The sequence below is a fragment of the Dermacentor silvarum genome, chromosome 1 (genome assembly GCF_013339745.2).
Source record: "Dermacentor silvarum isolate Dsil-2018 chromosome 1, BIME_Dsil_1.4, whole genome shotgun sequence".
In the NCBI taxonomy this organism is placed as follows: domain Eukaryota; kingdom Metazoa; phylum Arthropoda; class Arachnida; order Ixodida; family Ixodidae; genus Dermacentor; species Dermacentor silvarum.
This window is the reverse complement of record NC_051154.1, coordinates 65415672-65435779: the sequence shown is the minus strand read 5'-3', so window position 1 is coordinate 65435779 and position 20108 is coordinate 65415672. Positions and strand designations below refer to the sequence as shown.

The 20108-nt window shown below is 49.7% G+C and overlaps 1 protein-coding gene across 2 annotated transcripts in view; it reads right to left on the bottom strand.

The window, feature by feature from the left end:
* LOC119464581 (twisted gastrulation protein homolog 1-A) overlaps positions 1-18804 on the bottom strand; it is a 43553-nt gene extending 24749 nt beyond the window's left edge. The window contains exon 1 of one of the 2 annotated variants that reach the window (XM_037725610.2): positions 18608-18804. The gene's annotated coding sequence lies outside the window, so the exon portion shown is untranslated. Of the gene's footprint in view, positions 1-11366; positions 11477-18607 lie in introns of those variants that run through there. The other variant, XM_049668971.1, reaches the window with a different exon arrangement.
* Positions 18805-20108: the final 1304 nt, after the last annotated feature.

The window sequence follows — 20108 nt, the reverse complement described above, 5'->3', positions numbered from 1 at the left end:
GCATACCTCGAAACTGGTGTCATCCTCAGAATTCGTTACAAGTGCATACGACGTGCGAACTCACCAGCTACAATCCGTAAATCGCAATATGTGCCCTAAAGTATTTAGTTTAGCATTTAATTAGCGAAGTTTGGTTAATTAGTCGATTATTCATTTGGATTTATCGTGCAAATATTGTCCGCCTCTTAAAGTATAATTTAGCTCACGAAGTTGAATTGTGGTACGTGCTATAGGTGATAAAAAATGTGTTAACGATAAATACAGACAACCCTATGTACATACAACCATACAGCAATATACAAATATGTTAGGTAGTTGATCCTAGCTGCATGCGTTCTCATATGTCGAGAGCATCTCGTTCTAAGCGATGAAAATCTGCGCATGATTATTACCTCTGAAATAAGCAGTGTGACTGCATGTATCGTTCATGCTAAGTTTCACCGTGTTCTATAGAAGAGGGAGATAAAAACTTTTTCGAAGACTTCTAGTCTGAGTCATCGGGTGTTCTGGAGGCGAAAGGATAGAAGCCATCATTTTCTCACCTTTTCTCGCCCGAGCGGCGAGCGACATGCAATTTGGTCAGCAGGTTCTAATTAATATTTTGATTGACGCTGCAAGACCCTCCAGCCAGTCAATGGTTAGGCTAGGATTTTTCGCGCTTTTTTCTGTTTTTCTTTTTTTTTTTCTTTCTTTTTCCGGTCTGGGCATATCGCCGGTTTTATAAGTGCACTTTGCATTCTTTAGAAAACCACCGACAATGTTCGCAACGAACGCAAATGTAGAAAAAGGTGATTGCTGTGGCAACTACGTCGGTAAATTCTTAAAAAAAAAGAAAAAAAAAAGATCAGTTTTACATAGTTTTCGTCATTATTTTTTATCCCCCCCCCCCCCCCCCCCCCCAAACGGCAAAAATGCTACTGAACTTCGCGAATTCGTATAATGACGGCTGGAATGTCCAAGTATGTATGAAACAGCAAGTTTGCTCTTGTGAGAAGCGAATCACATTTTCCCACCGGATGTTTATTCTGGACGATGGACGTTCCCCAAGATCGTTTCTCGTCTCCGCGGCTTGCCACCGCGAGACGCCGCGTGCAAGCGCCATGCAAGTAACCTCTAATCGCCTGTCTGTCACTCGAGTCACTCTATACGTGCCATATTATACCGCACGACGTCATTGTCCGCATCGCTGGTAAGTGCGGTTCGCAAGCACTGTGTACAACTGCACAACCACGCAAACTCGCAAACGGCGAGGTTCTGCGCAATCGCGGGCGCCCTTAACGCAACCACGAAGACAACCAGCGGCGAGGGTGTCACAATAAAACATGGAGATTTTGGCAGAATGGTCCAGCTAGCGCTTAATAAAGCTTGCACGCGGTCTGCAGCGTTACCGGAAAGCGCTGAATGAATCTGTATAAAAGAAAAAAAAAAAAAAAGAGGGGGGGGGGGGGGGGGGGGCACCAAAAAAGGCGCTCTTCAGTATATGACGGCGGCTGTGCATACAGCGCACGCTTCGATCACGTGAGCAACGCGTCGCGTTGACGGGTGCGATCGCAACGGCGCACGCGACCCTCAGCCGACTTGTGTCGTCGTTCCTCGCTTTGAAAGACCGTTTTGCAGCTCGACGTGGGCGCCGACCAGAGCTGGCAAGCCGCGCCGCCGAGCCGGCCTTCGGCAAGGCGTGTGTCCGCAGGCCGGCTCGGTCGCCTCATCTGCATGCCGGCCGCGCCGTCGGTGGCCGGTCGAGTACGCGAGGCCCCTTCGTTTGCCTTTTGTCCACTCGCAACGCCCCGGTTCTTATCGCGTATATTTACGATGGTGTTCAATTACTCTCTCGAACATGCCACTTGAAATGGACAAGTGAGCAGTAGCCGCGCGACTTCTTTCCGCGACCACTGTTGCGTGTGGCTAAAAAGAAAGAAAGAAAAAGAAAAGTGACCTTAAGTTGCGCTCACGAGCTGCTTGCCATGCACTACAGTAGCGGCCTCTCCTCACCCGTTCCCAAGGTGATGCCGGTGGAACACCCCGCCAGGCGTGTCGACGGTACGCAGTAACGCGTGACGTTGCTTTTTGCCCATGAAGTGCCATATTTTCGTTATGCGCATTACCAATGACCGTTACTTCGAACTCGAGACGTTGGCGCAAGAACGCACACGACCCTGATGTGTGTGTGTGTGTGTGTGTGTGTGTGTGTGTGTGTGTGTGTGTGTGTGTGTGTGTGTGTGTGTGTGTGTGTGTGTGTGTGTGTGTGTGTGTGTGTGTGTGTGTGTGTGTGTGTGTGTGTGTGTGTGTGTGTGTGTGTGTGTGTGTGTGTTTCTAATGTAGTGCTCAATTTCTATTGAAAAAGACCCATAAGCCCCGTAACACGATCCTAATAATGATCATATGGGTTTATATGGGAACATACATGTTTTTTATAAAAGATACCTTATAGTCATATAGGATTATGAGTACAGGGCATACGGGGGGCATACAGGTTATTTTCAACTAGGAAGGTCATAATGCTCTGTGTCCCAAAGCATTGCTGTAGCTTAGTACATTCAATCAGAAATGGACTGCAAAGGGTTGTCTTTGCTGCACCTCGTGCTACACGAATAAAATATTGTCGCAACCGGGCAGAGTTCAACGACGTATGACAAATCATCATATATTTGTCTATAACGGTCACTACGTCAAAATTGGTTTAGTGTATGCAGCACACCAAAATACTTCTGATCTACTCCCGTATATTCCGCATGTTAGGCAAAGTATAGAGTCACGGTATAGCAGTGAAGCTCGTCAGTTCAAAAGACTGTCCTAAAAGCGTTCTACACTGCATAAAAAAATAATAATAAAGAAAATCGTGGCACATGCTTAAAAAATAAAGTGGACGGAGAGAGGACAAGTTTGTCACGGATGTCGCCAGTTTTTGCCGTCGAAGCGTTGACGGTCTCTAAAATATGTGACAGTTCTTCAAGTTTGTATTTATCAATATCGTAGCATTTACTAAGTGCACCACAAAAATAAGTTGGGAAGATGGCGGTGTCTGCTGCAAAAGCCCGCTGATGATGTCGCAGCAAAATGAGTCCGCGGAAGAATTGCTCAAGTCTGTCGATGTCCCTGCGTCTTTTTTTTTTTTTTTTAACTCGCTTTTAATTACCTCATTAGCCTATATTCAAAAAATCTAACTAAAGTTACAATGAGCTTGTGGAAAGTTGGGCGTTATTCATGACTGTAGGTACAGCGCGAAGTATACACAGCAGCGCTGACTCTCAACAATTTTATTTACCAAGACATTTACTAGAACTTTACTTTAAAAATCTACTAAAAGCTCCGCAACCTATTCGACAAGGTTTTACTATTTTTCTTACGTAAGTACAATGGCGGCTTCTCTTTATTCTTGTTTAATTTAAGTGAATGCTCCATCGCGTTAATACCAAAGTGCAGTTTTGTTGGTTGAGAAAATAAAAACGTAACATATAAACGACTAACTTGGGACGCCAGTTGCGATGGTGCGGGATGGAGGTATACGGCATTTCTAACTCGCCTTGCAATACCTGACTGCAACTCGATCATGCAGTACATCGCTTCTGGAGGCGGTGTGAGCGTCTTCGCTTTGACCAGCAGTGTGACGTGTTAGATTTCTTCTGACGTGACAGACGACATGCTTCGTTACATTCTTTGTTTCAGTAACGAGCCCAATAACCGGGGGGGGGGGGGGGGGGGGGGGAGGTAGGTGCCTTGCCTCTCGGCGCTTAACGTATATATATATTCCTTCTTTCAGTTCCTCACATCGTCATCTTGAGCTCATCCTTATTGTTATTCCATGCTCATCTCCAGGACCGAGCCATGCTGTCTGCAAAACCGGCCTCTCCAGCCTATTACTAAACCCATCGGTCTTTTTTGTTGCTCTTTAGAATGTATCACGTCGTGCTCTTGCTTCGCAATATCATCGCCGCCTGAAGCGCATTATTGAGTAACGCCTTAAGCTCGAGAAAGACACGGAAGAAGCGCACGCTTTGAAGGTTTTAGTGTCAGCTTGCGTTTTGCGAAAGAAAAAGAAAGAAAAGATAAGGAAGCAGCAGAAAGAAACGGTCGCCGCTCGGTACCATCGCTAGCGCGAACGGCGTTGGGTTATACCAAGGAGGTTAAAACAGAACTGCTGTATCACTGTAAAATAATTTACACCCTTAAGCGTGAATAAGGGCGTCAATGTGTCTATAACTCACACCTTTACACTTTTCTGGATGTAAGGGTGTGAGTTATAGACACATTTACATTTGGGATAGTGGAGAGAGAGAAAAGTCATAAGGGAAAGGCAGGGAGGTTAACCAGGCAGAGCCCGGTAGGCTACCCTGCACTGGGGAAGGGGGAGAAGGGATTGAAAGAGGAGAAGAGAGACGTTCACACCCTGCACATCTACACAGTCAAGTTCATCGCTGAGTTTCGTCACAAGCGGTCATACAGGCCAGTGCACCTTAAAAAAAAAAAAAAAAAAAAAAGAAAGAAATAAAGAAAAAAAAAAAAAACGCAGCAGCGCCTTTGTAGCCCTGTACATAGTAGACGCACGAGGCCACGGGTCCAAGATCTCCTCCTCCGTATAAGGCCTGTCGTCTAAGTGCCTCAAAGCCGTTCGAAGGGCACTCCTCTCATCTTCGTATCTGGGGCAGTCACTTAAGATACGTCTGGTGGTTTCCAACACCACATGTGTTGCAGTTGGCACTGTCCGCCATTCCAATTAAGAATGAATAGGAGTTCGTAAAAGAAACCCCTATTTGCAGGCGGCACAGTAATGTGTCTTCTCGTCGGTTAAAACCCGGTAAAAGTTGTAATTGCATCTTTGGGTCCATGGCATATAGGCGCCGGTTGGTGGAGATCCCGAAAGTGAAGCCGGACCACCGCCATCTTACCACAGGCACGAAAAAAACGTTAGCGAATAGCGGAGAATGTACGAAGCGCTTTCTTTGCACTCCGTTCAGGTTTAGGACGGTTAAATACGCCGCACAGATACTGCTCGACGCCTTTCTTCCCGTCACTGGTTTGAGAAGGAAGCCTAAACATTTTGTCCAGTTTTTCTGGCACATCGTGACATCAGTACGCAGCCAAAATAGATATTTTATCCATAAAACACGGCCTGTTATTTTTCAATTGGCCTAGCATTTCCAATAACTGACAAAGTAATCGAGCTGTGAGCAGACTTCGGCTGTCACGACGCTGTTTCAGAGGTGAAGTATAGGCAAGCTCTGGTTTCACGTGAACTCTGCTAGTATAAGAAACAGTGGAGGCTGCCACTCCAGCACTTGTGTTTTAAGCCTCCTTGGGTTAGACTGACTACGCACAGCACACGTGGCCATGTCGTCTATGCGACTCCCTGCTCTCTCCGAGCTGTCGCACAACGCCATCGCCCACGCAACTATACAAAAACGTGCAGCCGCCCTTCGAAGAAAGGCGTGCGGTTGCAGGCATTCCTCTAGAAGCACGACTTTCATCTCTGGGGAAACGCTGAGAAATGAATGCCATTCCTCCTTCCTCGGACTCTGATCACGCGACCGTTATTCCTTAGAAGAAGAATAAAAATGAGCTCCCGCGCGGTCTTTCCGCCTTCAGCAACCGTCGCAAGCCGCACGGAAGGAGGTAAACCTGAGAACAAGCGTAACGCGATGCCGCCACATATTTGCTAAGATGCAATGCTGTCAGACGTCTTGTTATACGAACAGACATGATACTGCGGGACGGAGCACATTCTTAGCGCACGGAAGCAGCATCGACTGCCGGGGTAGGCTCCGGCTCTTAATTGCAATTCTTTTTGTTTACTTTGCCTCTCACTTACCCGTTCGAATGAGCGTTGTGACTGCAGAGAAAATGCACGCTTATTAACGGCCATACCTATGCCGACGTTGCGAAGCACGCGCTATGCCACCTACCCGCACGGTTTTTCTTTCTTTTCTTTGAATGAAGGAAGGAAGGGAGGATTATGCGGCACGCGATTACAGCTGATCAATATTCTCAATACGGTTACGCTTTATTTCCGTAGTGAAAGCGTGTATTTAACTAAGCACGAAAAACAGCGTCCCTCTGTGGACAGTCGATGTCAGGCGCCGTCTGCGCACCGCAACAGTTCGGCCATCGTCAGCTGCCGTTGAAAGTCGAGGAAGAAGGCATCGCATTACGGAGTGCTTCAAAAGGTTTTTCCCAGCCAGGTCTGCTGAACTGACGCGTGCAAAAGTGAAGGTACAGAAAGTAAACTCTGTCTGGGGCGCGTCTTGATCGCCAACGATCGTTTCAGATCTCAGGTTTGCTATAGGACAGTGTTTCTCAGACTGCGGGTCATGATCCCCAAATGGGTCAGGAATGGTCCAACTATCACCAATGACGTTAATGCTTTTGATCGTCCTTTGACGTCAAGCTGTAAACTATCCATTTCCCTCTTCGCACTCCTTCGTTTATCGGTGCGAATTGACGAAATTTTGCATAGGTGGTAGACAAAAAAAAAAAAAAAAAAAAATGCTATCGCATTTAAAGTCCGGGCCCACGGGCCAAACTGTTTCCTGCTCATTAAAATATATGATTGAAGCAATCCTTGTTAAAAAACAATCACAAATTTTGGTAGATCTCTCTGCTATGGTTAGTGTCTTTTAAATAAATTAAGATGTAAATGCATCCGCGTCAGTGAAAAAAGAAAATTTTCAGAAGGCTTATAAAGGTGAGGTCATAGTAGGTTTGGTAATGCTAAAAGGGGTCACGCACTGGAAAACTTTGAGAAACACTTGCAATAGCATCTCTTGCGAGCTCAAGCGTAACGACCTCAAATGAAATTAATCTAATGAATCTCAGATCTTGATGTAGCGGGCAATTTACGAGCGCTCTACAAAGACATTACCGAGATACAGCAAGACAATACCAACCAGGCTCTATGTGGATTCAGTGCACCAGCTGCAGCGAGTGGGCTCATAAATCCTGCATGCGTGGGGACCCACGAAGTCTACTACAAGTCAGAATAGTGTTTGCCTGAGCTCGTTGGTTGCACATAGCACAAATTGTTTCCAGCAGGACGTACTGACACGGCCAGAAAGGGACGGCGACACACGCATTTTCTACTACAAGTGCTTGGCTAGCAAGTATAGAAACTTTTGTAATTTTCACACAGGTTGGCTCATTTTGGTTGGCGCACAGGATGGCTCATGGTATTGTAAATGTTGGCAACTTTCGTTTTCCGCTATATCTGATTGTCATATGAATAGAGAAAGGACATGACGAAACAGTAAACTAAAAATTTTAGCACGCATTTTAGTGTCAACGCCATTGAATCGATGAAAAATGTGGCGGAAGCGTTAAGACACTTGGTTCAATGTGTACAAAAATGTGCAGTTCACCTGACTGCTCGGCATGCACCATTGAATTCTAATATAAACTTTTACAGTACTAAACAGAAACGTATTAGATGATGAGCACATAGATTATCACGCTATGATGCGCTGGCACGCAGCGCGCTGCATATCTTTCTAGTCGAGTGCAGTTCTGGCCAGGCACCTCGTGATACTGGCACTCTGTACGATGTGCAAACATGTAGGAGTCAACGACATTGCAGCAGGAGATGCGTGCATTGCCCTGCTGTACGAGTTTCTCTTTATCCCCGAGACCCCCTGCTCGCAAATGATAAGTCAAGCAACGCGCCCAAGACGTCAGGGTATGATCTCCTTGTGCCGTAAGTGGCCTGCTGCAAAGCGCACGAAGCTCAGCCGAGGTCGCCAACTTATCCGTCGCTGCTCTACTGGCCCGCTTCATTTAGATTTCGGACAAACCACTTTGGGCACTGTGGGTGTATAAAACTACACCGCCAGCTGACTGCTTGATTTGTACTAAGCGGGAAGCCCGGGGCCTGGTAAAAGGCCCCTGGTTTTTCGCTTTCAGCCTCCACTAAATGAAGCTCGGCGCGCCAAGACTAGTCGAGCATATGAGCGGACACTCGGTGCCAGTTTCGTAAGCCATAGGCCATATTTTTCGCCCAGCGTATCCGCAGAGCGCGCCAGAGAAACCGGACCGAGTTGATGCTCGCGCGGCCTGCCTCGCATGCCTTCCTCGTGCGGCGCTGCCAATGCGACAAGAGAGAGAGAGAACTTGGACGAATGCCGGGCGCCCGTCAAACGCTCCAGCGAGCAGCAGCCGTGTTCGCCGACCGAGTCCATGACGGACGGCTTGTCGCGCGTCAGCGCCGCCGCGTCTCTAGCCCCACCTGTCTGGGACCGACCGCGGATCGGCGGAAACGCGCGCACGCGTGGACTGAGCCATTACGTAAACGCCCGCGGTCTGCTGCACCGAACTATGGAGCAGCGCAAAGCCGCCGACACTGCGTGACGCAGTTTCACTGAGCCGAACGACGGGAACCCATAGCTTAGCGAGGCACGAAAGCGGGCAGAATTTCTACAACTTGGCGAAAACAATGCTCCCCGCATGACACGAGATGTTTATCGCAGAGTCGACGGGGGACTTGCAAGCTTTCCGCTGCTCTGCTCGTGTCCGCGTGAAGATCGCGACGTCTCAAGGACAGCGTGTATATCTACTGTTTGCCTGCTCGACCGTCTGTGATGGAGGCCGCAGTCGGCTACAGAAACCTTAATCAAATCGTAGCATTTCGGAAGGGCCAGGAAACAGCGGTATCCTGACGCGTGCGAATTATTATTTTCATTAATTAGTTGCTTACCGGCAAAACCTGTCGATCTAGCCGACCACTGTTACGTTAACTGAGCAAGCAAAAAAAAAAAAAAAAAAGAAAAAAAAAAAAAAGAAAGCATGTCCCTTCTCTCTCCAGAACAGCGATGGCTGGCCGGTGACAAGAACGACAAAGACGGCTCCCGTGTCGCGGACCCGGGACTGAATCCTGGGTGGTGACAAATAAGGTTCTGTTCTGGCGGCTGCTTCTGCCAAGGAAACATGAAGGTGACACCTACGGCAGACGCTATACGAAGGCCGGATTAGCAACTATAGCTGTCAAATTATGCAGCGAGAAGCAATAAACGCAGCGGCATTCCCATAGCGCCATGTGATAATGTGTGACTTTTTAAAGCATTTCAATGCGCTGTAGCACTGAAGACCGTGCATGCGCACGCAGAACGTGGTGCAAGTTATTCCGAGTCGCCTGCCACAGCATCATCCGCTTCGACGGACGCTGTTGCTTTCGCTGCACCCTTGCCCAGAGACGTTGCCGCGCAAGGGTTTGTCGAGAGAGAACAGGCGCACTCGCTGTCGGTATGCCAGACGCCCCGCGCGCAAGTTTATGCCGAAGTAGTGCCTGCCGAGAGCGTGTCGGCAGGCGCGCACTTGGGAAAGCAAACATGCCACGCAGCTGCGGTGGTTTCGCCATCTCGACATGCATGCCGGCGTTGCGCTCCTGTGTGTGTATTTACTTTTTCCTATACTTGCCGGTGGTGGACACATACCTTCGACCGGGACTGAGAGCGGAAAGCAAAAGTCGGTCGATTTCAGCCCGCATTTCCGGCCGGCCCGCTCTCACTGCACTGGAAATGACGCTGCCCGCTCGGATCGCAGCACCGACCTTGCGAACGGTACACACCAGTGAGCGCTCACACAACTCGGCCAGGTCCACGATCGCGAAGGCCGCGCGCAGGGAGCAGCAGCGCGCGGCCACATCGCCCGCACGCGTTTTTGGCGCCCGGCTGTTTGCCGCGGAGCGCTTAAAACGTTACCGTTAAACGGCACGTAAACCAAGCACTGACAGTTCATCGCGGGCATGAAAGTAAGGTATATATTTCCCGCGCGTTGTTCCGTGTAACTATCGGTTGATCTACTCGTTAATGAACGAGCTAAAATTGAATAATTTGTTGTTGTTCTTTTTCTTGCATAACACACGTGGACGGAATATAATTTTAGATAACCTCAGAGTATCAAACATAACGCTTAACGGTTGCACCTTCCAGAAATAGTACGTTATGGGGGCAATTCGCAGTTTCAAGGGAATTTCGCGCAGGAAACCGTGCACAAACTGGCAACTATAGCGGCCTCTTGAGCACGCCGTGACAGCAACATGTGGCAAGTCTGAAGAAGTAAATGGAGTCAGTCTTGTCTGTGCCTTATGCAACGTTGTCATTATGCGTGACATGTTCGTCACATGTCCCAGTGATAAGTCGACAAAACTGGGGGTGTCCGACGGTGTATATAGTGTTCAGTAGTGGCGCGGTGAAGGTTCGTTTCTGCAGCACGTGGTGTCTTACATGCTAAATAAAATTTCCCCTTGCTCTGCCGCCGCTGTGGCTGAGGACGATTACGGGACGCACTCGTCGCCGAAATCCGCTGCGCCTCTCATCGTGATGAGCCATTTCACCTCCTGGCTCGTGCAAAAGCTTCGCTTCACCGATTCCCGCAGTGCATGCGTGGAATCAGCAGATTTGTTTTTTTTTTTAAAGCTCTGGCAATATTGCAAATTTTTTGCAACCATATTTTCGGCGCTTATAATGTGGAGTGGGCCCTTTGAAATGTACTCTTGGAATAATGGGCTGTTCCAAAATGGTGCCACATGCGCCAGCAGGACCGTCAAGAACGATCCGGGGTGTTTTATATACCCAGCGTTCCTGCCCGTGCGATGACGTTAGCCCAAGAACGTGCGGGAGGTGCGCCCCCCACACAAGGCCAATTCGTGCCCCACCAGCGCCTGCAGCGGTGTGCGCACAAGCTCCACGTCATCACCCAAGGTGGTCGCAGCAGGACTCTCGTGCTGCCGGCACGTGCTTCCTCGAAGCGCACTCAGGCACGGCCGCTCATTGAGCGCCCCGAGCCCCAGCGGCCACGGGGCTCGAGCAGCCGGGCTTAAATTAGAGGCGAAGGTCTCTCGCCGAGCCGGGCCTGCACGCACTCCGCCTCGCGGTTCTCTCTTCTTTTTGGCGAGAAGCGCCGGCCTTCGCCTTTAGCCCAGACGGGCTCCGATTGCGCGAACGGGGCAGACGTTGGAAAATGAAACCAATCTGCGAAAGCCGTCCCTTGAAGTCGGCGTACTTGAGGCTCCCGCGCGTGCTCCGAGCAGGCAGCATCGCCGCCGCGCAATATAGGATTACTAGGGCAGCAATCGCGCGCGCCCTTTGCCGGCCACGAAGAAATAAACAAGCACCGGCCTCCGAACAAATGCCGGAAGTGCGCAGATGCACAATGCCCGGCGCCAACAAACTCTCGTGCACGGCGGCGGCAGCGCGCGGCCGTCCTCGAACGATTCTCCAAATAAACGCCCGTCGCTCTAGTTTGCTCCGGAACAAAGGCGCTTTGTGTGAAGTGGGAGCGAAAGTGTGCGAGCTAATGAACTCGTAAAACATCTTGTCCAGGCCGTATAGCACTGACCTAACGCGCATGCATGTACTCTACGCTAAGCGAATACCGATGTATACGTGAACCGAGGAAGGCCGCCTGTGATGCAGATCGCCTATACTCCGCGCACACTGCCACTTGAAGTGCAGTATGATTTCTCAGATGCGCTTGCCAGAGACTAAAACAAAGCTGACTGGGACCGTATTCTGAAATGTTCCACTTCGGCGATAGTTCGCCTAGGCGACAATTTCGCCTTCAGACGCGCGCTGATTGGCTGGTTGAGCAAAATCGAATGACGTCGGGCTCAACCAGCCAATCAGCTCGTTTCAGAATACGGCCCCTGATTTAACGCAGGGGATACCAGAGACGCCGTAGCGGAAGGTTCATGATTACTTCTGATCTAGCATCCAGTCGTATAAGCTGAACACAAGGTAGCCTTTTTCGATCCGCGGCTTGGAATCGCGGCCTTGTGCTTTGCAGCAGAGCCACTACCGCGGGTGAAAACGAGAATTTGATCACGAGGAAGTAGGAAGATAATTTTTGTCGGCCTGGTAAGACCATCGATCTTTCCCAAATATTTCGAAGGAAGTTTAACTATACATATAGCGGCCGTGACTTGTTTATCTGAAGCGTCACTGTGGTCGATAGAGGCACGCAGCGTCGGTCATTGGCCGCGGAACTCGGCAGCCTCTGGCCTCAAGGACGCAAGTCCCAAGTTTCGATCTCAGGACCAATCTGAGATCGAAAAACTGTAACTGATTATCATGGTACAACTCAAAAGAAAATCTTTTATGTGTATGTGAAGCTGCTTCAATAAATAAATTATTCAAATGCGAGTGAGCGCTCTTTTCGTTGCGCTTCTCAAGATTAGTTCTCAAGATTATTGGGACATATTTTTTTAATATAATGGATTAGTTTCCAAATTCATGACTTTTTCCCTCGGTCATTGGCTCAACGCCGCCTTTAATAACGGGATCAGCCACTCAGCGCGCGACAGATGATAAAGAAGGAATACTGAAGTAAAAAAATCGTAACAAAACGTTGCCCCAGATTCGTATCGCAGCATATCTCAGCAGTGACGTGGGAAGGCAAGCGGCACTTCAGGTCCACAAGGTATTGTAACAATACCAGACCTGATTCTGCAACAACCACTGGACATGACGGGACATGATATGACATGCAGGAGGTTCCCTACAGCCCAGAGCTTTGGGACTTCCTCCTGTATATTTTGTTGCTATGTATATATCCATTAATTAATAAATAAATGCTTCTTCTTGATTTGTGATGTGACGGTAAATACATGTGCACCACTCCGACCTGTTAATAAGTGTTGACCCAGAGAACCCGTTACATAACCCCCTCCCCCACCCCGAAGGAAAAAAAAAAAAAAGTATTTTCTACTCCTTACACCGTTATGAGGGGAGGGAACAAAAAAAATTGCTCATTATACACTCAGCAGATTCCGAGTAGCAGAGGGAAAAGAAATGTCTCTTACCACGACAGCACCTGACATGCAGCTGGGAATGACGGGCACTGAAGTGACAGGGGTGACCGTTCGCGACAAGTGTTGCGGCTGCTGTGTGAAATACTTTTTTTTTTTTTTTTTGTATCCAGGCTGAGCAGGGGTTTACAGAGGCCAATAACTCCGTCTTGTGACGTATCTTCTGACGTTTATCAAGAAGGTCAGGTGTCTGCAGATATTTTAGCTGTTAAATGTGAAGCCACAGATCACCAAAAGCTCTGTCGACACCACAGTAACTTCACTGCGGCTGTAATGACGAGCAAAGTACAGATACCTTCACCGTGTGTGGGTAGATATATAAGTGCACCCAGATACACAAAAGAAAGAAGGTGTAAACACTACACGTAACAAAAAAAAAAAAAAAAAGGGGGGGGGGATGTGGAGAGTGAGCTCAATAGTGAGTAACAGAAAACACTGTTGCCGGTTATTACTGCAGCGCGCACACATAATGCAGCTAGGATTTTTCGTCGTGAAATGGCCACTCACTCTGTACACATCGCTACCTTCTGTTACCACGTTTCGAAGTAAGCGCAACATGATTGTCGCCTGCGCGTAATAGCGTCAGGAGAATACGGGTCTGCGGACTTCCGTGACCTTTCGAGGGCTCACCGCGGTATATCTCAGTGGCAATTGCATTGCACTGCTGAACACCAGGTCGCGGGTTTGAACTCGGCGGCGGCGCCCGCATTACGGTTGAGGAGGTATTCAAAAACGCTCGAGTACCGTGCATTGAGTGCATGTTAAAGGACCCCAGGTGGTCAAAATTATTCCGGACCCCCCCCCCCACTACAGCGTGCCTCATAATCAGATAGTGGTTTTGGCACGTAACACCCCAGAATTTAATTAACTTTAACATTTCGAGGTAAATGAGCTTCTCGGGCTATAGGACACGCCAGTCATCCGCAAGGACTAATCCACTCGGCGTAAGCAAGGCGAAGCGCCGAGGAAAACGCGCTGCGGAAACGCCTATACGAAATAGGAGAAAGGCCCCGGAAAGTCTGGCTGCTACGCTAGAGTTAATCTCTCTTAGATAGCCGGCGAACAAAATCTTTCCGTTTCAACACTGGCCTTCCACTTCCCCCTCCGTCTTAATATTTCGTTACCCTTTCTTCCACAAAAGTCTCATTTGTGTATTCCTTCGCGTTGGGCGTGAGACACTTCCAAGGGAGGCGACACTCGGAGACACGACCCACGGGCGGGAGGAGAAGGGTGCACAATTGAAAGGCGCGTGCGGCGCTCTCGGTTTGTTGTCTGTCTCCGCCTGCCCCGCAGACGAGCGGCGGTGTTTCGCAAGCGCTCGTTTCAGACACTTGGTTTCGCAACACGAGTCGTCGGGGGCAGCTAAAGAGGAACTTGGTAATTGCGCACGAGTCTGCGCGAAGACGCCGCAGATGCCTGCCATGGCGCGTCTTGCGCACAACGCGATGCCGCCGCTAATTGGCGCGCCGCGCACGGGCTTCGAGAGCGACCACGGCTCGCTTTAGCGCGGCCCATCACAATGCGCTTGGCGGTGCGGCTGCCGGCACATCTGGTGCTCGATGTGGTGCTGCCCCTGCCCCCCCTCTGCTCCCCTATCTCCGTTCTGTCGAGCGTTGGTTAGACGCGTACGTGGCGTAACTCACTATACCGAACGTCAACCAGCCTCTGATGAGCAAGAAACGATAAAAAGTTCTCGTTGGTTACCTCGCCGGCATGAGTAAAGCGTGCCCAGGCAGCGAAAATACATTTTCTTTTTCTCGGACTCCCTTGTCCGCAGACATTTGACGTCGATTATAGTACATGCGCACAAACACGCTCCGCTGTGTCATGCGCTGCGGCATCGTGGGTGTCATCGTGAGCCGTGTCAGCAAAAAATACACCATTGGAGTTCCTAGTTTAAATATTGGCGATTACAACCAACTCGTACGCGTGCATGCATACAAGTTTGCTATAACTTAACAGCCTGCCATATATGTCAGTCTTAATAACAAGTGTACTGTGTTTTCTAAGCAAACGTGCTGCAGAATAAACCATTGGCGCTTTACTCCATATGCAAGCATACATCCCCCTTATCTTTTTTTCTTTTTTTTCTGTGTGACAGAGAGAAACAAACGAACAGTTGCTCTCCGACTCGTGTAAACAGGATTGTTAAAAGCGTCCCACTTATTCTCGACAAAACAGGATAGTTAACAACGTCTCACTTTTCTCGACGGGAAGAAACACAAATAAAGAAACTAAAATAATACAAATGTTGGGGGGAAAAAACTCGCGTAGAATGCTGCTCAGCGAAAGGCGTCCACGTGTTTGAACCTCCGCGTGTTACAAGGTGCGTCACTCCATCGAAGCGGCGCGTAACCGCCGTCATGCGTGTGCATCATCATCTGTCACCGCCGCTGCCGTTTCACTCACGCGTGGCTTCCGGCGAGCGGCTGTACTCGCGACGTCGCGAAAACAAAACGCGCGCACGCGTATGAAACCTTGTGGAAACCATGATTAAACATGGGCGGTGAACACACATGCATATATTACAAGTGCACGCTGACTCGGGAAGGAGAGAGAGTGAGCGAATTTATAAAATATACTCGAGCTTTAGAAAAACCCAAAATGTGTGTACATGGTGATAACGACGCTACTAGTAATCTCTCAAGCACAAATTGCATATGCTGACAATATTGTTCTATCACATTTCTTGCATCTCCATCGTCGTTAAAAACCATAACACACATATAAGTTGGAAATGTTCAGTGAGTTTTGTCGTGTTCGCAAATGCTGAACTATTCTAGGTACGGGGACACAATCGACGGCTTCGTGTGCAGTGTACTATACTACCTACAAAACGCCAAGCTATTTCAGAGGTTTTCCTGACGTAAATCGTTGTTGTCAAAAGAAACAACGAAAGAAGAGAACCCGCTACCTCGTCAGCGACCATGCACTCATACGTACACCTATCTTCCTGCGATTTTGTCTAACGAGCTTCGCGCATAATAGTCGATCTTGAAAATCAGGTCTTATATGTATCAGAAGTGTCTTAAGATTAATAATAATAATCCTGGCGTGCACAGCTACAGAGGCAGTGCTGAAGAAGACTGAGCGAACCACTGTCAAAGTCACAACGTTGACGCGCCGCTGAATTTATTGCCATAAACACATATATATGTACACCCGACCGCCGATGTTTAGGAGCGTGGAAGTCATGAGGAAGCTCAGGTGAGCAATGTAGTGGTTGAACGGGAATTCCAACCTTAGCCAAGCACACGGACAGGCGGACGCGAATAGCGAGCGCTATTCTGTGCGGCTTAGCTCGTATGCTTGCTTTGTTTGCTTATTTTTCGCTGCAGGACGTGATTTGTTTGAATCTACCGATTAATTTACTCAAAGTTTGATAATGGCAGCTAGTACGCTTACCTTTACGAATAAGACTCACGCGATGCAGAGCAAGTGACACCTTTCAGCGTGCCACGAAATGCGCCCGCCAAACGCACGAGGCCGTAAATGCAAGAGAGCCACCAGCCTGTTCGAATCAAAGCATGTACAAAGGTAGCACGCCAAGGCTAATATTAATTTTGATGGGGGCGAAATGCAAAAACACCCGTGTGCCGTGCATTGGGTGCACGTTAATGAACCCCAGGTGTTCGAAATCAATCGCCGAGTCCCCACTACGGCGTGCCTCATAATCATATCGTCTTTCTGACACGTAAAACCCCATAATTTAATTTTAAGGCTAATAGTAATTAACCTACATTGTTTTGAGTGGAGTATTGGAGATGATACAAGTGACAGTACGACGGGAACACGATGAATACTCGGACGACGGCAACAACCCTCACTTTAGAACAATTTGTCAAACAGATATGTTTGGATCCATGGATGAAAACAGTGGCAATCAACGACGACGTTCCTAAAACTGGCAGAGCAATCACAACTAAATGGTAGCGCTGGTGGCTTTTGCGGAAACGTCGTTGTTTGAAGGGGCACGTCGTAAACCGTAGGACTCTGTTTCGCTGGAAGTGTTGTTAATTCGAGGAAGAAGACGCAAAAATAACCTCCCGTTGCTCGGATCCTCACTTGAGAATGCACACAATTTTAAGGCAAGGGAGAGTTCGAACGTCAGCGGATGTTTACTTCTGTATCAATTTTCTTTTCTTGTTTACGAGCCGAAAGGGAAGCGAAACAAACAGAAGAAAGGAAAACGTGACGAGGCGAAAAGAGGAAGGGGATGCACAACGGCTTTCCTCGAACGAGTGGCTGTGACAACGTTAAAAGTAATAACAAAATAAAGAACAAAAACGTGGCTGAGATTCTGCTAATAGCTTCCACCAGAACACCGCAAACTAACGCCGCAAGAGCTCGATCACGTCTCGCGCAGGGACGTCGTTTGTATTGGTGAACAACAAAAACGTTGCATTTACCAGTTTAGGCTACGCCAACTGGGAAAGGCAATGTAGCACACACTGAACACAAGGTGTTTTCACCCAGCAGCTGCAACCCGGCGCGCACGTCAAACAGCATTTCTAAGCTCCCCGCAGCTCCTCTCCGAAGCCGCAATCTCCCGACCCGTCCTTTCCGGATAGCCGAAACGTCGTCGCCCGCTCAGGCAGCGGCTATACGATGGGGCCCCCGCGGGACGTGACGAGTTCGTGCGACGTCGTTATGGCTCGAGAAAGCAACCTTCGGAAGAGACCAGGTAAGAGCGAAGAAAACGTGGTGGCTATTTTGGGCGCGCTCGGCGACCCCGGTGGCCCCATCCTGGCCCGAAGTGTGTGTGCGTGTTGGGTTGAGGGGGGGGGGGGGGGGGGGGATTCGCACGAGACACCGGGCGAGCAGGTCAGAAGAGCGAGGCGAGCCTAATTGCGGGCGGATCAGCGAGAGCCGCTTAAACACTTTTCCCGCTACTCAGGGGCGTCCGGAAGACCGCAATTAATGTGCGATTCCCGTAATCACTATAATTAATGTTTGCGAGGCGCCCGCCCAGCGGCAGCGCCCAAGGAAGGGGTAAATTTAATTGCTATATTTCCACGACGCTGCGAAGAACAAGGCGATGACAGAGCCGCTGAACGGCACTCGCCAACGAGAGAGCGGTGGCACGCGTCCGGTGTGGCGGGGGGAAGCGCCGGCAGACACCGTGCAGTTCTGGGGGGAAGCCGAGGCCACGGAGGCAAGAGGAGAGGGGCGCACACCGCACGGCACGCGCTTCGGATGTGCAAGCACCAACTGTGGAATACGCGCCGCGCGGCAGCAAGTGTCGTTTCGAAGGCTTTGCCTCGCTGCACACAATGTGCACTACGTAGCGAATGTCACAGCGCGCAAGTTTCAAATTCAAATATACACCGTACGGTTACGTACCGCTGAATTTCATGTGTGCGGACGCTTCTTTGTGAGCGCTAACACCTCGTTCGTGACATGTGATGGAGAGGATGGAAATGACAAATAATTCATAAGGGAACGTTCAAGATCTGCGAGCTCAGAACAGGAAGCAAACACTGAATCCCTGCTTCGCTACCTGGATCACCGTAGCGCGTGCGGATGTCGCGGACGTGCATCATACGTCGAGCACAATCGAAAACTCAGCAATATAAAAGGAGCGAGCACCAGGTAAACGTAACAGTGGACCACACACATTGTATCCGTGCACACACCGACCTAAACAGCAGCCCCGCTGCGCACACTTGCCGGCGAACACACAAAAACACGCTGCTAGCCCACTCATCACACAGAGGCAGCGCAACACATGGGCGCGCGCTGACATGCCTGGCTACAGCACGAGCTGGCCAGCAGCCAGGGGCATGTCTGCGTCGTCGTGCGAAGGACTACCCGACTCACCTGGCGGTGCTGGTGCAGCGCAGGCTGGCGGCCCTCATGGCAGCAGCAGCCCTCCGGTAGACAATGGCACACTGCCGCCGCAGCTTCGCGAGCGACTGGCGCGTCGGTCGCCGGGCCTCTTCCCGTCAGGCTCGTTCTCGGAAGGGTCCGGCGCTCCCTTTCCGTCCGGCCGCCGCTTCCATTGGCGGCGCCCCGGGGGCTGCCCGCACGGCCGCCTGCGGGCGGGGCCTGTTGGCGCGCCGCTGCTGCCGCCGCCGCAGCGCCCCGGGCGTGGAGCCGGGGCCACTCGCCCCGCGCCGCCGTTCTCGACTCACCTGCGTCGCTCGTCCGAAGACCAAGCGTCTTCCTAGACGTCACCGCGCGCCTTACGACTCCTGCGTCGTAGGTCTCTGTCAATGTGCGGTTCGGGCTTCTCGTGTCTGAGAGCTGACAGCGTCTGGGCATCTTAGCGAATATTTTTTTTACTTAGTATTGAACATTTTTATCTGTAGCACAAAAGAGAAATATTTTTTTTTAACAATACATAGTCCGAGTCTTCGCAGTCAGAGTGTGGCTTGAACCCCCGGTCCTCAGTCCCGTTGATGAGATCCCTATGTGAGTCACCAGCAGTGACCACAGGGTCGGCGGAACACCTGGGGCGTAGGACAAGAAAGGTGGGATGTGGGCACAAGCAGAAAAAAAAAAAAATGATAGGAGAGAAAAGAGATTTGCGTACGAGTTCTCTCTTTGTCAAGCACTGTATTCTCAAACCAAAGCTAGTGTGCCATTATAAACATCTAATTCAAATTCATAAATACAGATTATAACCAACCTATAAAGGACGTATCCATGAATAGCTACACTGCGTAGATTACCCAACTACCGCCGTTCACACGTACTGCGGCAAAAGCTTAGTCTCCTACCTAGCCCAAAATGTTGCTAAGGCAGTTAGAAAGGCGGCTTGAGTTTCTTCCTATATAGCATAAGTCAAGCACCGAACCACTTTTGCTAGATTGTGTTTTGTAAATAGCTTTATGACGTTCACCTGATGCATATTCGATTCTTGCTCTGTGCACATATTTGCGTCTATGTCTCTTGATGCAAGCTTGCCTCCGCTGCAGTGCCACGACCACCTATGATCGCCAGGTATACATGACAACAGATACCACAAAGCACTGCTTGAATTCATACGCAACAACAGTGACAACACAGGCCTGTGGTGCGGTGTGGTGTGGTGTGGTGTGGTGTGGTGTGTGTGTGTGTGTGTGTGTGTGTGTGTGTGTGTGTGTGTGTGTGTGTGTGTGTGTGTGTGTGTGTGTGTGTGTGTGTGTGTGTGTGTGTGTGTGTGTGTGTGTGTGTGTGTGTGTGTGTGCGCCAAACGGATTAGAGGTGCGCCTCCTCTACTGCGGGAGACTGGGTAACGGGAAGTGCCACCTAATGTTTCAGGCTTTCGTGAGCGGTTCCGATTGCGAGGTTGCTTTAGATATTAGCTCTCACGTCTGTGGTCCTACAGGCCACCTAC